Below are 19,196 nucleotides of genomic sequence, written 5' to 3' on the forward strand. Positions count from 1 at the left end.
GAGTTGTTTTCATTATCATTACATCTTCTTGGCTGTCCTGTCCTTCCTTCCTTCTCCCCCACCTCCACTGTGTGAGGTGAGTTGGGCTAAGAATGAATGACTGGCCTGAAGTCACCCAGCCTGCTTTCATGCCTAAGTCAGAAGTAGAATTTACAGTTGCTTGGTGCCTTAATCACCAGACAAAACTGGCTCTTTGGGAAAATAATGCTGCCAAGTGGATATTACTATATATTTAACATAATGTTGGGGTTGTGATGTTTAAATTCTTTCTGGGAATTCACTTGGACTTCTTTGCTATTTAAATTTATGGAAGACGTATTTTAGGGCTTAGTTATTTTCTCCTCAAATTTATAGAAATCATTACTATCAATTTTCAGAAATCATGGCGAGAAATGATAACTTCTGGCCTATTTAAAAAAGGTGCTGTGAATTATATTCTCATTTTGTATTGTGTGGATTTGGTTGTTTTTTGGGGGGGGGGGTTGCCTTCAAGGCAGTGCCGATTTCTGGCAACTGTCTGGATTAGGCCCTTCAGTTTTCTTGGCAAGATTTTCAGAAGTGGTTTGCCATTGCCTTCTTCCTAGAGTTAACTTGCCCGAGGTCAGGCAGATGACTTTGAGCCTAAAATGGGATTAGAATATGGTTTCCCAGTATTTAGCCTGTTGGTTTAACCACTACGCCAAACTGTTGTTCGCTTCTTTAGCTTCATAGTATAATTTGTGCAAAAAAGCTAATTTGATTAAAAAAAAACTTTGTTTCGTCCTCAGGGCTGGTATGGGAAAGCACACTCAATCCATCACTTATAACTTGATCTACTTGTACCATTTTAGGCATAAGTCCAAATTGATTTTCCTACGGCTTCTTTCTTAATAAGGTGTTAATCTTACTGTGCTTGCAGAATAATTCACTAGACATGCTGGATGCAGTCCACACACACCAAGATATTTATTTCCATGACTATGGAAATGCTATTAAGTAGGAAGAACATTTCCATCCAAACACCTTCAAAATGATTGGGCCATCTTCTCCCTTCTCACTAGGAGTTAGCGCAACTGCAAAACCCTTAGTTGTGTTACAACTTCAACTTTATTCCCCTCCCTATTTAGTCAGTTTTTGTGGTACTACATGTATGTTTGCTAGTTATCTTTAAGCCCTATATGACATTGGGGTCTAAAGGGCCCATAGAAACTCTTATGGTTTCTAACCTTCCTATAAGATCCTCACTCCTAGTCCCAATCAAGCAATCTAGCAGGACCCTGAAAGAAGGTCATGTCTATCACCTGCCTTCCGGAACAGCATTCAGAATGACTGTACCACCTTACTGATATTTGAAACCGCATTAGGCACTATGTCTGTGGGTGGGAAAATGATTGCCTTTTTCCTATAACTTCATTATTTGTAGATGTTACTTAGTTTCTAGGCCACCCAGAATCTTTGAAGTTGATTGGCTTAGAAGTTGACCGCATAAATGAACGAATGAACAAACAAATGAATGAACAAATGAAGTTGCATATTTACTTTCTTACTTTTATTGAGCCATTTTTTTCCTTTAAAATGTGTATTATAAAGCTGCCATTTTGGCTATTATAATCTTGTTTTATGATTCTTAATATTTTTCAGTTTTGGATTACTGAATAAATTTTCTGTGACTTCCATCTTTATCTCCAGCTATGATATATGTCTTATTTCATTAAAACATTTTCTTTTCATAGCTAATTTCTCTCCCCACTAATTTAATAAATGGATACCTTTGAAGAAAACAAAGCCATTTGTCTCAGGCGGAATAGAATGAATGGAGTTGAATACGAGATAGAAAAGGTTGGAAGGCTAGAAGGCTGAAATAAAAGTTGGAGCTTCCCTAGGAATCATCACCACTGTTAAGGGTTTCTGAAAACTGTAATTCAACAGTGTCTGGACTATTGTTTCCTCTATGAAGATTTAAAGAATGAAAGCCTCACTAATATAGGATAAGACAGTGATTCCCAAACTGTGAGCCGCGGCTCCCCAGGGAGCCGCGCTATCGTCATGGGGGCGCCGCGGAATATCTGCGCCCGCTGGGTCCGGCGCTGATGCGCCATTTCTGGGGCGTCTGGTGCGCATGCGCAGTTGCAGTTCGGATTTCTGGGGAGCCGCGGGCGCGTCTGGTGCGCATGCGCAGTTGCAGGTCGGATTTCCGGGGGAGCCGCGGGCGAAAAAGATTGGGAACCTCTGGGATAAGAAATGGGCAACTCTCATTCAGCTACATATACTGTCTAGGGCCTTTTCAGAATAAAGGAGGTTAAAATATGAGGTGTCTTCATCCCTGGGAAACAGTGAGTAGCCTTCTAGTGCAATGTAGCCTATAGCAATCCTCAGCTGGTACATCAGCTAATAAACTTTGGAAATGAACAAAGACATTGTTCAAAGAGACCCAGGCAATTTTTATAGCTACTTTTGAGGAGGGAAAAATGAATAAAAACACTTTAGTTCCCTTACAAATGCTTTGGTCTACTTGCCAGGGATGATGTTAATAGAACTTTCTACCCATCCCAATTATATTGCTGCAACCAGGAAGGAGCTTTTTTCTCCTTTCTGTTATTAGATTAGCCTTCACCAAATGGATGCCCTCATCTCCATGTATTAGAAAAACTCTCCAGTTGTTCATGTTTGCACTAGCCATCCAATACATCTGGAGGCCACAAGGCTGAGGAAGGCTGTTGATCCACAGGCCAGATTAGATGCAGTGCTGATTTGCTCGCACAGTGTCACAGGTATAAAGTCAGTGTGCTAGTGGTAGATAAATTACTTCAACCAGGCCATCTGTGTGGTTTTCTGGATTTCTCTATTCTTAGTTCTATTAATGGAAGCTCATAAGACGAGTATCAAGAAGAGCTCACTGAAAATACTCTCTCCTTCCAGGAAGGGCATATCATGGACAAGATGCTGTTTTCAGAAGAACCACAACATTCAGGGTTTGGGCTGTTTTTAGAAAATGAAATTGATTCCTGTGTTCTTTGTTCTGCTCTAGGAGAAGGCTCTGAAGTTTTCAGTTTTTTAGCCAGAACAGGATAAAAAGGGCAATATGCTGCAAGGGCAAAGACTTCTGCATGAATTAGAGATTGTAAGTAGACAAAAATCCTTTGAAGTATATAGGAAAATGCCAATAATATGATAAAAAGCATCGCCTAAGCTAATTTGTTCAGATGTGGGCATCTTTGAATATGGAACTGTAAATTAATTAGGTTTCTTTTTCTTTCAGAAGATTCTCCAAGGAAAATTTGTATGAAATCACCTAATTTACAAGCCAATAAACACATTACTGTATATAGAACACATCTGTATACTGATTACTTTTGTAAAGCAATTTGCTCTACAATAAACTATATACATTAAATTTTGTATACCCATACTAAAAATAGTGTATACATGTAAGTATACTACTTTAGAAAAATACACAAATGAATTAAAATTATATGTGAAAGATGCATACTAGGAAGTATTCATAAAATATATATTAGCAGAAATATTTCATGAATATCTAGAAACAGAAACGATGGTCCAAAACAACACTTTAGATCAGGAATTTAAGAAACTGAAAAATACTGACTGATAAACTTGCCAATCCCTTCATTTAAACAATTATGATCAATTCAATTAAATGAAAAACCACATATTGCAATAATTAGCTAAAATCTGCATCAATGTATGGATTGTTGTTGTTGTTAGTCGCAAAGTCGTGTCCGACCCATCACAACCCCATGGACAATGTTCCTCCAGGCCTTCCTGTCATCTACCATTGTCTGGAATCCATTTAAGCTCACGCCTACTGTGTCAGTGACTCCATCCAGCCACCTCGTTCTCTGTCGTACCCTTCTTCTTTTGCCCTCAATCTTTCCCAGCATTAGGCTCTTCTCCAGTGAGTCAATGTATGAATATATTTTCCCAATTTTGTTATTTATGCAGTTTCCTAATTCCTAAAATCCTTTTCATATATTAATTTCATGCACATTAATATTTCTCTGGATTTTTTAATGTACACATTTATGTACAGTATATTTTTAATTTAAAAAACAGAAGTACTGTTATATTATAAAATTTAGAAACAATGTACTGAATAACAGCATTTCACTTTGTGTATTAGTTTAGAAAGTTCAAATTAGGTAAAGTTCTAATTCAGATGTGAGGTGAATGAATTTCTTTTCCATCCCTAGATCAGGAATGGTAATTCTGGCTTATTAGTGATTTGTTTCTCAATAAATGAGGATGGCTAGTTTTGCCCAGAAGCCAAGGCTCAATGACTTTTCAACATGAACTGCATCTTAATTATGAGGCAGAATTATGGGAGATGAGCCAAAGTTGATAGACAAGTTGATGTTAAGAGCAAAATGGTTATGCTATAGCTCAGTAATTAAATTTTAAATGTGTCACACCAATTTTATATGCTTCTTTTTTGACCTCAGACAAAAGCTATCTCCCCCAGTCTGATGGCCTCTAGGTCATTTGAACTATAATCCTTGTCATTCCATGCCAATATGGAATAATTGTTCCAGCATCCTTCACCACCATGGTCAATGTCTGTCCTGGGGACTTAACTGGGAACTAGAGTTCAGCACAGATTGTTAATAATATTGACTAAGGTTGATAGAGTTACAGTCCAACATAAGTGGGGACTGGAAAGGTTGAACTAAAGGTATGAAAACATAAGGGCTAATTTGTGGATATTTTGATTTGTCTCCCAAGGGGGTGGGGTGGAAATGGGAGCCTTCTCACTGTACATAACAGAGGAAAATGTCTATGGTTGTCCCAAAGGTGCTTTTTCAAAAGGCGACTGATCATCTTGGTTTTTCCTTGAAGATGTTTTGCTTCTCATACAAGATGCTTCTTGGATGAGAAGCAAAATTTCTTCAAGGAAAAGCAAAGTCCAGTTACCTTTTGAAAAAGCACCTTTGGGACAACAGATGGAAATATATGAAGATTAGATTAACAGCTTGTCTAGATATCTTTAAGTATGAGAAAGGGGCTATATGAGAAAGCTGAGTTGGTTTGGGTCCTTCAGATCCTCTGCTTGGTCTTTCCATGGTTTCCATCTCTACAGTCTGGAATCTGCTAGCCATGAAAATCAGACCAGAGAATCACAGCCACAAGGTTGTATATCTGATTTTTGCTAATTTTTAATATGCTTTTGACTGTTTTGATATAATTGATATTAAGAATATATTACCTTAACTGCTGTTGGTGCAATATTTATTGCAACTGACTCATTCCTAATTTGGGCTATAAATGATTTTCAGATAATAATATATAAAATAACTATCATTTATCTTACATATCAAAGATTTGTACCAGTGGCTCCAACAGACAGTCCCTGAAGGCCTCCTGGAAGAGCCAAATCTTTAGCAGAGCAAGAGCATCTTTGCCTTAGCAGGCAGGTTATTTCAGTAGAATATGCACACCATCAGACCTCTTCCATCACACCTACAGTAGAAAATTTTTGGCTAACTTGCTAGGGTTTATTATTCTCTTATTAATATACTTATGTATATTCTATGCAGAAGCACCTCAATGCATTAGTAAAAAGATAATTATATATGAAAACAACAGAAAACAACAAATTATAAACGATAAGCATGTTATATATTGTATGTTATTTGATATGGTTTTAATATTTAAAAAGTTGTATGTAAAAATACAATCAATCAATAAATAAAAGATGGGAGGAAAGAAAACAAAAAAGTGTTCTTCTAGCATTTGTATCAGGAAGACCTGGAGAAAGAAATGAATTTTGAACAGGTACCTAAAAGTTATTCTAATAAGCACTTTTCGAACTCCAGTTTTTTAATGGAATGGTTCCTGCATATTTATGGTTCAGGGTTTATAGACCATGTACAATCATAATTATTTGGGCATGTAATGGTGACATAACATTAAAATGCCATAAATGCATAAGTAAATAAGCTTGATAGAAACGCTGCATTAGTCAATTGCTGATTCCTGAAATGCATTATAGAGCGATTGCTTTTAGTGCTTACTTTAAGGCTTAGTCCTTAGCTTTCATCTCTGTTTCGATTATGAATTTTATTTCAGCCACTGGACATAAAGAACACTGATGTGATTATTGATTATTGCTCGCCAACAGTTGCCCATATGTGCAGGATTAAACTATATAATTGAGGAATGCAAAGAAAGGGCTAAATGAAATAATTGTACTCAACATCTTAGACTTCTCCCCTCCATAATATTATTTATTATTTGTTTGATTTATGTCCCTCTTCCTTCAAGAGCAAGTTGCTAGTGGCTTAAATGGGCATTCCTGTATTTTACCCTGAGAGGTAGACTGGGATAACAGAGAAAGAATGATCCAAATTTTCGGAGTAAATTTCCTTGGAGGATTGGGAACTGGAATCTAGATCTCACATTCCAACCCAGTTAAAATTAAATTTTAATTTTAATTTAGTTTTTAAATAAAACTAAAGTTTAATTTTCAATAATATGGGCTGTATATGAGTTTAAGCATCTGCAGGAAGTACAAATGCTTTTTAGGGAACCATCTATGCAAAGCTATCTACACAATTATGGGAAGGAAAACCTGTTCCCTAAATAAATATGAGAAGAAATAGAATAGGAAATACTCTCATATATTTATTCATAATTATTTATATCCTAAATTTCAGTATCACAATCTTCCCAAAGCAGTTTACAAAAAATAATTGCAGGTGAAAATACAGTGCAATTGGCTGGGATGATGGGGATGGGATAGGAGACCAGCTGAACAGGTTTTGGGCTGGTCTTTACCTATATAGGTCACTTAAAAGTTGAGGATCCTTAGGGCAGCTTCTTGCTGATTGTGCACTGACTTTGCTAAACAGAGCATCTAGACTCTCATAGGTAATGCTACCTAGGTTTTCATGTATGATTAGGAGTATTTTATATATTGTATAGCACATAATTTTTTTAATTTTTTTTTATTTGAATTTATATCCCGCCCTTCTCCGAAGACTCAGGGCAGCTTACACTGTGTAAGGCAATAATGAATCAAACATTTGCAGTTCTGCTCAAGCCTGCATAAAATACTATTTGTATTTCCATTCTTCCAACAATTGGAAATCTAATTTTATTGTTATTATACTCCCACCCCCCCACCCCCCAATCCTCAGGCAGGAATGGTTTGCTTCTTCCTTTCCCAGCCACCAATATGCAACTCCATTCTATGGAGGAGTGAATCAAACTGGGCTAAATACAACATGTCAAGAGCTGCCCTTCAAAAGCAGACAGAATCAAAAGCCATTTTATAAGGGGGTTCAGGATTTTAAGTGTGATATGTATGCTTTAAGTCGCTTAACTCCCCAGGCTAATATTTTTGGCTTCTCTTACTATGGGACAGCTCTGGAGGGTCGTGAATTATGCTCTGAGAATCCCCGATATAACTTATTTTTTCCTTTAAACATTAGACTCATTAGATGGTTAAGTCACCTTATCTAGTGGAAAATGGGGTGGGATTACCAATAAAAATCAAACTCCAACTACCTATTTAAAAAAATTGATCTTAGCTGTATGTTTAAAGTAACAATTAGCTGGCCTCATAAAACTGTTCAATGTTAATGTATTACATTATCACCTTCTGATAACTGCATTCAACAAACCTTTTATGTAAAACACTCCTTGTATCTTCAATCTGTGGTTCTCATGAGTTCAGTAGATCCCACTGGGTGTTGTTAAAGTCAAGAGGAGTCTTCCTTCTTAATATTACCTAACCATAACCATAGACTTTGCAGGGAGAGTTGTATTCTTGTAAATAAATTATATACTATAGAAAAAGTGACATTCTATTAAATGTTATATGGAGGTAAAAATCTAGGCTATACTTTCACCCATATTTGAGTTAATATCTATATGTATGATTCAAATTAAAGTATATATTCAGCCATTCTGTTTTAATTTACCATATTTTCGTGAACAAGATAAATTTCAGTCTCTGCTATGTTTATTTTAGTTATCACAGTTCCAAGCAGGTAGTCTTTTGAACCAATTCACAAAGAAAATTGCTCCAGGATTGCAAAGGTTTTTATATATAACTCCTGTACTGCATAGGTTATATTTACACAGCCTTGCTGAGTTGTTGTCTGGTGAATATAAAGTGGTAACTCCCTAATGTCCATCTACAAGCTTTGCTGTTCTGGGTAAACCAGATCAAAGTTTGTATCAGCTTGTTGTTGCCATATTACTCCTACAATATAGTATTCCATCTTCTTTAGTGAATGGAAAATGCTGGAATTTTGTTGATGAGTAGGATAGCCAATCTATGATTGCTAACCACATTTATCTCTGCTGCCCTCCAAACTCTTTGTAGATATCTCTTCTTAATCTTCCTTTTCCTTATTTTGAGCATTTACCCTTCACTAAGGATAAATGAAAGCCAGCCTCTTTAAGAAAGTTATTGTTTTGTCCAATTCCATATTCCATGTGTAACACCCTAAATCTACAAAAAAATAATAAGTGATCAAGGCAGCAAGCTCACATTAATGATTTTTGATTAAATTAAAAATACGCTATATGTTTTTCAGGATATTCAGTGTGAGATTGATATATTAGATACCATGGGAGGATTAAAAAAAAAGGGGGGGGGAAAGCAAGGAAGGTAATTAAGAAAAGAAAAAGGATTAAAAAGACAACACTGGAATCTCTCAAAGAGATCAAAGGAACCAGAAAATATTAAGAAAATCTGTAGGAATGATTATATATGTAGCAAAGATTCATTTTAAGGCTTGGACTTTTAAACCAGACTTCCCTCAGATGTTAGGATTTTATATACATGTTTGCACACAACCCACTCACGCTGTTTTTAAAAATATTATCCCTAATCAGTATATTTCTTTCTCTTTGAGGATGGCATTTAATTTTATTTATTTATCAAATTTCCATACTGCCCATCTCACTTCTGTTATATTTATCACTTCTGCTCGCAACAAAATACTTTATGCCATCAGACTTGAAATTCTGGGTTTAGAAAATTTAGAACTACGCTGCCTTCGGTATGACCTGAGCATTGCTCATAAAATCATCTACTACAATATCCTACCTGTCAAATGACTACTTCAGCTTCAACCACAACAATACACAAGCACACAATAGATTCAAACTTAAAGTGAACTGCTCTAATCTCGATTGCAGAAAATATGACTTCAGTAACAGAGTTGTTAATGCCTGGAATGCACTACCAGACTCTGTGGTTTCATCCCAAAACCCCAAAACTTTCACCTAAGACTCTCTACTGATGACCTCACCCCATCTCACCTCACCTCCTAAGAGGCCTGTAAGGGGTGTGCATAAGAGCACCAGTGGGCCTACCGACCCTGTCCTAATGTTCCCTTTAATTGTATTCATTTTATGTATTCAATTCATGCTTATATTTATATATATTATTTAATATGTATTCGACTAAATAAATAAATAAATATATAAAAATCAATTTAATACAAGCTTCATAAATTGTAAGCACAGTTGAGATGCTAAAAATCCTAATCCTTCAGCCAATAACATCATCAGAATTTGGCCTTGAGTCCTTGTTAGGTATAGTTATTAATCTACTTGTTCTGGCTCATAATTCATTATTTCAAAACAACAACAAAATAACAACAACAACAAAATAAATCTCAATTGGGAAAATTTTTCCCAATTCTGGAAGAAACATTTTGGTTGACAGCATTTACTACTTGACTAACAACTTCTTTCCTTTTTGTGTCTCTAACTTATTCCAGTAATTGTAGGAATGAAGGAGGGAAGGTTACTGTACAGTATGTCTTCTCTCTGAATCTCAGAGAATTAATTAATATATCAAAATACTGATACAGAGCTCCTGTGATGATCTGCTTCAATTGAGCATGATGTACCTCCGGGAGATAATTCCCTTTCTTTTCACTACTAATCTCAGAACAGTGTGTCTGCTTTAATCTGAACATTTTGTCCTTTTTAACTAGCAGATTTGAATAAAAAGCATATTTTCCACTTTCTGCAGATCATAAAGTTTGTAAACATTCTTCTACTCCCAGCAAACCCTCCCTTTTATAACTCCAAACATTTCTAAAACAGATCCCATCAAACTGTATGCTATCACGTATTATCTTCCACTTATGTTGTACAGAACAACCAGATTTTATCCGTTTGAGTAATCTGATTAATCCTGGTGTCAAGAACGTCCCTTCTGTTCAAAGTGACACCTTCTAAGAAAGTGTTCTTGATTTTTTTATATAAATAATCTTCTTCCTTTGGGATTCACTATCTCTTAAAAATCATCATCATCATCATCATCATCATCATCATCATCATCATCATCATCAAAAGATTCACGACCACATCCAACTATTACTTTGAAAAATATAATTTTGTAATATATTGTATGGTTTCCCTTTCTGAATCAAACAAGTCTAAACGTGGGATAGACAGCATCACCACCAGATGGATTCATAACCATATTTTAACCACAATAATACACGGGCAAATAATAGATACAAACTCAAGATAAACCGCTTCAAACTCGATTGCAGGAAATATTTCTGTCAGCGTTTCAGAAAACCCCCCAACTCTGATTTTTTCAAAGTTCCATTTACTAGAATAGGTAAACTGGCATAACTAGGAAAACCCGAATCTGAGAGGTCCGGGTTTTCCTTCAGTAAATCAAAACCTCCAAAACCATCCCCTCACTCCTCAGTTTCGAGGCAGCACTCCAACCACTCCTCCTCCAGATGCAGGATCGGCCTGACCTTGACCCACAGGAATAATGCTATTATGTCTAAAGACAATCCCTCTACTAAATCCCCCCTCCTACTTTCCCACACATGAGAAGGTGGCAGCATGGAAGCTTCCGGGCTAATAAGCTGACAATTTCAGCAACAGAGTAGTAAATGCCTGGAATGCTCTACCCGGCTCCGTTGTTACAGCCTCAAACCCTCATAGTTTCAATTTCAAACTGTTTACCATGGACCTCACTCCCTTAAGAGGTCCATAAAGGGGGCATGCATAAGTACACCAGCGTGCCTACTGTCCCTGTCTTACTGTCTGCATTTATTTGTATTTAATTCCTTTGTTTATGTTTATGTTCATACCTATACTTGTCATCTTGTACATGTTTGACAAACAAACAAACAAATATATAACTGGCTGGAAACCACACTAATATAACCACACTACATGAAGAGAAGTATGTAGTGGGGTATTTCAAGGCTCTGACTTAAGCCCAGTACTCTTCAACATCTTCATAGATGATTTAGATGACCGGCTAGAAGGAGAACTCATCAAATTTGGAGACCACACCAACCTAGGAGGAATATTCAACACTTTAGGCCAGAAGAATCTTGACAAACTTGAACACTGGGCTCTATCTAACAAATTGAAATTCAATGGTGAGAAAGTAAGATTTTACACTTAGGCAAGAAAAACCAAATGCATAGGAACAGAATAGGCAATACTTGGTTCAACAGCAATAACTCTGAGAAGAATCTAGGAGTTCTAATAGACAACTGCTCAAGTATAAGCTAGAAGTATGCTGCAGCTGTCAAAAAAAGCCAATGCAGTCCTAGGCTACATCAACAGAGAAATATTATCAAGGTCACATGAAGTATTAGTACAAGTATACTGATTTAGTAAGACCACACTTGGAATACTGCATCCAATTTTTGTCACTGTGATATAAAAAAGATATTGAGATACTAGAAAGAGTGTAGAGAAGAGCAACAAAGATGATTAGATGGCTAGAGGCTAAAACATGATAAACGACTGCAGGAACTAAGTATGTCTAAGTAGTCTTCCAATATTTGAGGGGCTGTCATAAAAAAAAGAGGGGGGGTGTTGACCTATTCTCCAAACCATCTGAGGGCAAGACAAGAAGTTTGAACAGAAAGTTATCTAAGAGAGATCCAACCTAGAACTAAGAAGGAATTTCCCAAAAATTAATTAGTGGAACGGGTTGCCTTTAGAAGCTGTGGATGTTCAATCATTGGAAATTTTTTAAAAGAGATTGGAAAGCCACTTGCTGGAATGGTATAGATGTTTGGACTAGAACACTCTTAATAATTCTGTTATTATTAAACATTTCTTATAACAATTTTTTCTCTCCCCACCTCTTCCAGCCCAGTAATATGTGAATGATACATTTATACACGTATAATACAATTTTTTCAAAAAGAATAATCCCTAGGAATGTGCAAAAACGTTGATTTAAAAATGGTTTCCAAATGGTTCACTGTTGCAAATAATATTAATAACTGTAGTTAGTCATACAAGTAAAGATCACTAACTCTTAGTAGAATCACAAATTCTACTGTAACATTTTTCCAACTTTAATAACTAAACCAATGTTTTTCAAACATGACAACTTTAAGATATGTGGAATTCATATCCCAAAATTCCCCAGCAACCATCCATGCAGTTGATATCCATATTTTAAAGCTGCCAAGCTTGAAAAAGGCTGACCTAAGCTATCTTGTTGCATGATCCTAATCCCTTTACAAAAAATTGAGCCCCATTAATTCTTTTACTCCTACAACAATTCATCTAAACTGCCTGTGTTATATCAGTAGGTAATCAAAATAAACAGATCGTACAAGTAATTCCACTCCTTTTTGTAGTCCTTTCTGGAGACGTCATGTATCTGGATGTATCCTAAGAAAGTTCCTGAACTGGAAAAGAACATCTGCAGTTCTCAGTGCATGGCTGGGTACTTTTATCCCTTTGCTGCTCCCTCTGTTGGTTTTGAAATGGTGCAGCAGCTTAAATTTTTTTTAAAAATTGGATGTTTAGTCTAGTGGAGAAAATGATAGTTTCTAGGCTTCTGTCAAACAAATCTGGAAGCATAGATCCACAGACAAAGCATGGGCCTTCAATGTAACTAAGGGACAGAAGCAAAGCTGGAAAAAAGAAATATTAGGAGTATCTTGAGAAAGAATGACTCATGACATGATGACATCACCATGTTTAGCAGCTACTGAAGAATTAGAAACCATGGTTACTCTTCTTTTTGAGCGGTGGTTGAAACTTTAATTGGCAGGGCAATAATAGAAAATGAGGATAGCTGCATTGTACATATAATCAGGATGAGGCTTTCTTCTGTAGAAATTTTCCTGTTTTTCAAAATTATCTCTTTTAGTCTTTGGCTTAAGATTTCAGGTTTTTCCCACCTGAAAACAGGAAATGAAATTTGATGGGGCAACAGGAGGGACTTTGGAGGGAAGAAATAGTAGTTTAGAGATGACATGTATAGCTCTAAGTTCATCATTGTAAAGATACTGCTGTATGTAGGAGTTGCCATAATTTCTGCTGTAGCAGAATTCATCCTTCATTTAACCTATCATCCCAACACTTATTCTAACTACTGTCTTCTATCCAGGCTCACTATCTGTTTAATTTCTGTAAAGCATAGAAGGAAATGGATAGTAGGAACTTTGAAGTTACCTGTGTAGCAGTTAGTCAGAATTAAGATTACTATAAGTAGGCCAATAGAATCATCATATTCAAATCTAGTAATGGTATTTTAATTTATGATTTACATCAACATGTGGTACAATAACATTTTTTTCCAAAAAAAAAAAATCCATCCCCAAAATAACTGAGAATAGTTGTTGCATCAATATCACATTAATAAAAATAATACAAAATAATTGGTGTTTTTAGTTTTAGGTAGTTTTATTTATTTATCTAAAACTAACAAAGATAGCAAATCTCACTTTGCTTGTCCTTCCCAACTACCATTTTCACATTTCTCACTTTTATTCACGCTTAGTAATTTGTATAAACATTTCAAATATTTCATCACACATTCCCAATCACAGAAGATATACTGATATAGTATGAAACGTTATTACTGCCTTTAAACACCTCTGTCTTTACTCCCTTTCCTTCTTGCTTATAAAACATGTTTGTTTCTTGTATACTCATTATGCACATGGTAATGTATATCTATTACTATGCTTTCTTTAACATTGTACTGTCTTTTCAAATCAAGAATATGCTATTTAATTACTTTCAATCAAGCACTGATTTGCCAGAATTAGTTCTACCTGTCCACTTCAGCCAGTTTAAAAAAGCCTGCTGAGAGCCTGCCCTCTTGTATTTGGGTGTAAAGCAGGAAGTTTTCACTCTGGTGGCCCCTGAAGTATGGAACATGTTACTCTTGGCAGCTTGAAAGATGCTTTCCTTGTTTAGAATTAGGAAGAATTAGAAAAAAACTGGCTTTTTCAATGAGTTTTTGGGTCTTGTTGATTGATGTACAGAGACTCTTCCATGCATAACCCATTTGTTGTATTTTTGTTTACTGCTTTCTTATTAGCACTGTCCTTGTTTTGTTATTTTTCTACTGTGTTGGGTATTATTCCATAAAAGTGGGTTAGTTGATAAATATTGTAAAATCTTGGTTCAGCATTTATACCACACATAGTAATAGTTACTTTCTCAGCATAGTTTTCTTTCCCATGATTTTTCTCAAACAGCATTGCTAGTAGTTGCCTGGGAGAACAAGGTAATTCGTTGGATCAATGAAGTAAAGTTCACCAGCATTTCCAAAGGCAGAGAAAAAGACATTAAAAATCCAATCAGTTTTCGGAAGCAATTGCAAACCTCTGGCCAAAACAATAAAGCTTATCCCAAGTTTCCTTAAGAATATTTTCTTTCTCTCCATAATAAGAATCAGTAGAATTGTAATTTGAAGATTATTCAGTCCCCTGCAGTCTGCACATTGCTATTGGCAAGCGCTTAACAATGAGACAAACCTAGTTTTATTTTAAGAGAAAGAATAACAACAAAAAAACAAGAGAAAGAAAACAAAAAAAAAATAACACCAAGACAACCAGGAATGCAACTAATTTTTTTCACTGGATGGGAAATGCTGGGAACTGATACCCCCACATGGTGCCAAATTTGAACAATACTGGTTTAAATAAAACTTTTTAGTCGGAAAAGGTGCTACCAGATTCCTTTTTATTTATATTGAGTTCATTCAGAGGGAATCTCTGAAGGATTATAAATGTTTTCTCAGTTTCTTGCCACTTGGACTGAATTACCATTTACAAGATAAGCTACCCCAATTACTTACGTTTATTCTCCTTCTATTACTTTTCAATACCCTCACAATCTTTTACCACAAATAACTAAAAGTAGAGGCAAGTTCACATGCAAACTTTATACAGGTTAATATGCCAATGAGCTTTCTTTTTATAGCCTGAATTCTGGGGTAGTCCTATTAGAACGAGAATATTCACACACCGTTTATTTCTCTAGCACTGTAGTTTTTCTTCCATTCTTTTTTGTCCAATGAAGTACAAGGATTAGTAAACAAGTTTGTAAAATGAAACTTAACAAATTTAAAATGCTAAAGTCTTTGGTTTACTACATATTTTATCTGATTCATTTTATAGCCTTAAATAAAAAGAATTGATCTACCAGATTATTTCAAAAATTGAGTCATATATTGACGGGAAATATAAGGCCCTGGGAAACAGAAATTCTCTCACATCACCATAATCCTTTCCTGCCAATTCCTGCAGACAAGGATTCATTTGCTGCAAATATTCCTTTGCTATCACTAAAACTCAGATGCTAAGTTTTCTTCCAGCATTTTAAACCATGTTCATTAAAATGGAAAAGATAATTTCAAGGCTGATTTGTTTGCATTGAAATGGATTATTATTATCCCTTTTGGGGGGGGGAAATGACAAAATAAGACGAGAAGAAGACCCAAGGAAACTTGATGTGAAAGGAGAATCAGATATTTCAAAGGTAATCCATGCCTTCCTTTCTTCCTGTTGAAAGCAGAGAAGTCAATCTGATTCATGTCTAAACAAAAGCTGACTTCACTAAATTCAATGGGATTTACACTCAAGTAAATCTGCTGAGCAATTAGGAAGTGAATCAGATGCAAGGGAAGGGAGGGTGGAGAATGTGCCAGGGAATAGTAAGATATTTTACAAAAATGCTCCTCTTCAAATTAAAGGGTTAACTTTATGAATGTTTTATGACATCCTCTCACCAACTTTGCCACACAAGAAATGCAAATAATTAAATAGGTGCTAACTTTTGGAAGAAAAATTCATTTGCCATAGCAACTGCATCTGGATTAGTGTCCTAGTGCTGAGTGAAAACACAGATAGTTCCATGGAAGAGTTCTAAAAGGAGCTAATATTTAAATTCTGTTGGAAAAAGTTTGACTTGACTTTGTATCCGATTGGTCTAAAACTTGGCAACTCCAAATCTCAACCAGCAAATGCTCAGTCTTACATATTGGAAAAAAGAACCCAAACACTAAGTACAAGCTCGATGGACATTACCTTACAGATGACCCCCACCCTGTTAAAGACCTTGAAGTTTTCATATCAAATGATCTAAGTGCCAAAGCCCACTGCAACTACATAGCAAAAAAGGCTCTTAAGAGTTGTAAACCTAATTTTGCATAGCTTCTTTTTGAAAAGCTCTACACTACTAACCAGAGCATACAAAACATTTGCTAGACCTATTCTTGAATACAGCTCACCTGTCTGGAACCAATACCACATCTCTGACATTAATACAATTGAACGAGTCCAGAAATATTTTACAAGAAGAGTTCTCCACTCCTCTGTAAACAACAAAATACCTTATACCACCAGACTTGAAATCCTGGGATTAGAAAACTTAGAACTCCGCTGACTCCAACAAGACCTGTGTTTAACACACAGAATCATCTATTGTGATGTCCTTCCTGTTAAAGACTACTTCAGCTTCAATCGCAATAATACAAGAACAAACAATAGATTCAAACATAATGTTAACCGCTTCAATCTTGATTGCAGAAAATATGACTTTTGTAACAGAGTTGTTAACGCTTGGAACACACTACCTGACTCTGTGGTCTCTTCTCAAACTCCCAAAAGCTTTAACCAAAAACTGTCTACCATAGACCTCACCCCATTTCTAAGAGGACTCTAAGGAGCATGCATAAGTGCACAAAAGTGCCTACCGTTCCTGTCCTATTGTTTCTTTTCATTATATATACACTTATATGTTGTATAGTTGTTTCATGCTTATGCTTATATATACTGTTGTGACAAAATAAAAAAAAGTGGGTTAGTCATAAACTTGAAATTCCTTGCTAATTGCCTAAGTAAAGCCTGAGCTCCATAATCTTATAGACTTTCAAGCCACTTTTATTGAAAATTTTATGGATGAAATTTCCATAAATGTCACAATGTAAAGGTAAAGCTTCTCCTCGCACATATGTGCTAGTCGTTCCCGACTCTAGGGGGTGGTGCTCATCTCCATTTCAAAGCCAAAGAGCCAGCGCTGTCCGAAGACATTTCCGTGGTCATGTGGCTGGCATGACTAAATGCCAAAGGTGCACGGAACGCTGTTACCTTCCCACCAAAGGTGGTTCCTATTTTTCTACTTGCATTTTTTATGTGCTGTTGAACTGCTAGGTTGGCAGAAGCTGGGACAAGTAACAGGAGCTCCCCCTGTATTACACACTATTAGGGATTCAAACCACTAAACTGCCGACCTCTTGATCGACAAGCTCAGCATCTTAGCTACTGAGTCACTGGGTCATAAATATAGACATAAATATAAATATAAAGTAGTCACAATGTAGACATAAATAATAAATAAATAAATAAATAATAAAGCCACCTCACCCCTAATTGTATACCAAATTGAGTATCTAATATTTTGGGATAACCTTTATTGAAACAGATGGTTTTTGCATATTTTTTTGATTTGGTTATAGTATTGAATAATATGTGTCTGCCTTCAATGGTTGCTCCAGCAAGATATACCGTATGTTTTCCTGTATGACTTATATTTACACCTGCTCTTTCTTTTCGTACTTGTCACCACTGCAAATAGCTTTCTGGTTATAACACACATGTGCTTTCCCTCAGAACAAAACTTTTGGAAAGGGCAAGAAGAGGCTGTGAAATCAAAAAGAAAATTGTGAAAAGAGTTTTATCTCTACCAAAGCAAGTGATGGGACATGATCTTAAACCAATGAAATTGTAACAATTGTTAAGATTTCCATGAAAAAAAGCAATGGTTTATACACCAAAATATTACTATATGTGAAACTCTCTCACTAAAGGAATGATGCCTGCTGCCTGCTTTTTGATTTTTAAGAAAGAAAATCACTTACCTTCATAAAGAAATCTGACACAGCTGTAGCAAATTGAAAATCATTTGTGCAGGAGAACGAATAAAACATCAACATACAATCTGATTTCTCTTTAGGTACTGCCCTGCTAAAGAAGTTGGCCTCTGTGTGCTGGCACTGGAACATGACTAAGCCTTTGACAGGGATCACTTTTTTAGATGCTAAATTAAACCAGTCCATAGAATCAGGCTATTCAGTTGCAATCCTAAGTACACGAAAGAACAGCTCATATGCAATTACATCATGCAGAAAGTAATGTGCAGGCAGTAACTCACACAATCTTGCCCAGAAATATGCATTTAATTTGAGGCTCTGGGCAGGATATACATTAGAAATAATCTTTTTTTTTTTAGGGAAGGGGGAATATGTTGCTTTTGTCAACATTAAACTAAAATAATATTTTGGAAACCTTTTATAAATCCAGACTCTTAACTTAAAGGAAATAACTGAAATGGTGGTATTCCATTTCTTGGGGGCATTTAAGGATGTTTCTGATCTTTAGTTTCAATGCCAGAAATTCTGATGTCATTTGGAAAGAAGAGTATTTTTATGGCGTGAAGGAGGGGGAGGGCAGTCTTCAACCTTTATTAGTCAAGTCTATTAGGCAAAAATGTCTAAAACAGTCTATGGTATCAGTTTCTGGTTAGGTCTAGTATAGACTACTTGCGAAAATCCACCAAACCTGTAGATGTCAGTTAAGAGATACACAGAACATACCGTATTCTCTTTGCTCACAAAAGAGCCATGGTGGCACAGTGGTTAGAATGCAGTACTGCAGGCTGACTCTGGCCACACTCAGGAGTTTCATCCTGACTGGTTCAAGATTGATTCAGCCTTCCATTCTTCTGAGGTCAGTAAAATGAGGACCCAGATTGCTGGGGCAATATACTGACTCTGTAAACCACGCTGAGAGTGTAGTAAAGCACTAACAGGAGGTATATACTGTAAGTCTAAGTGCTATTGCTATTTTTTTATAGAGTGATCAACTTAATTTTTCAAGTATAGATCTGGTGGCCTACCTTTGATTTAAACATTCTGACTGCTCTCTCTCACTCAC

General features: G+C 36.0%; 1 protein-coding gene across 1 annotated transcript in view; it reads right to left on the reverse strand.

Moving 5' to 3' along the window:
* Positions 1–18,248, reverse strand: part of KCNB2 (potassium voltage-gated channel subfamily B member 2) — a 209,794-nt gene extending 191,546 nt beyond the window's left edge. Inside the window, exon 1 of the mRNA XM_058177783.1 lies at positions 18,122–18,248. The gene's annotated coding sequence lies outside the window, so the exon portion shown is untranslated. The remainder of the gene's footprint in view (positions 1–18,121) is intronic.
* Between the last annotated feature and the right edge of the window lie 948 nt (positions 18,249–19,196).

The sequence above is a fragment of the Ahaetulla prasina genome, chromosome 3 (genome assembly GCF_028640845.1).
Source record: "Ahaetulla prasina isolate Xishuangbanna chromosome 3, ASM2864084v1, whole genome shotgun sequence".
NCBI classification, from domain to species: Eukaryota; Metazoa; Chordata; class Lepidosauria; order Squamata; family Colubridae; genus Ahaetulla; species Ahaetulla prasina.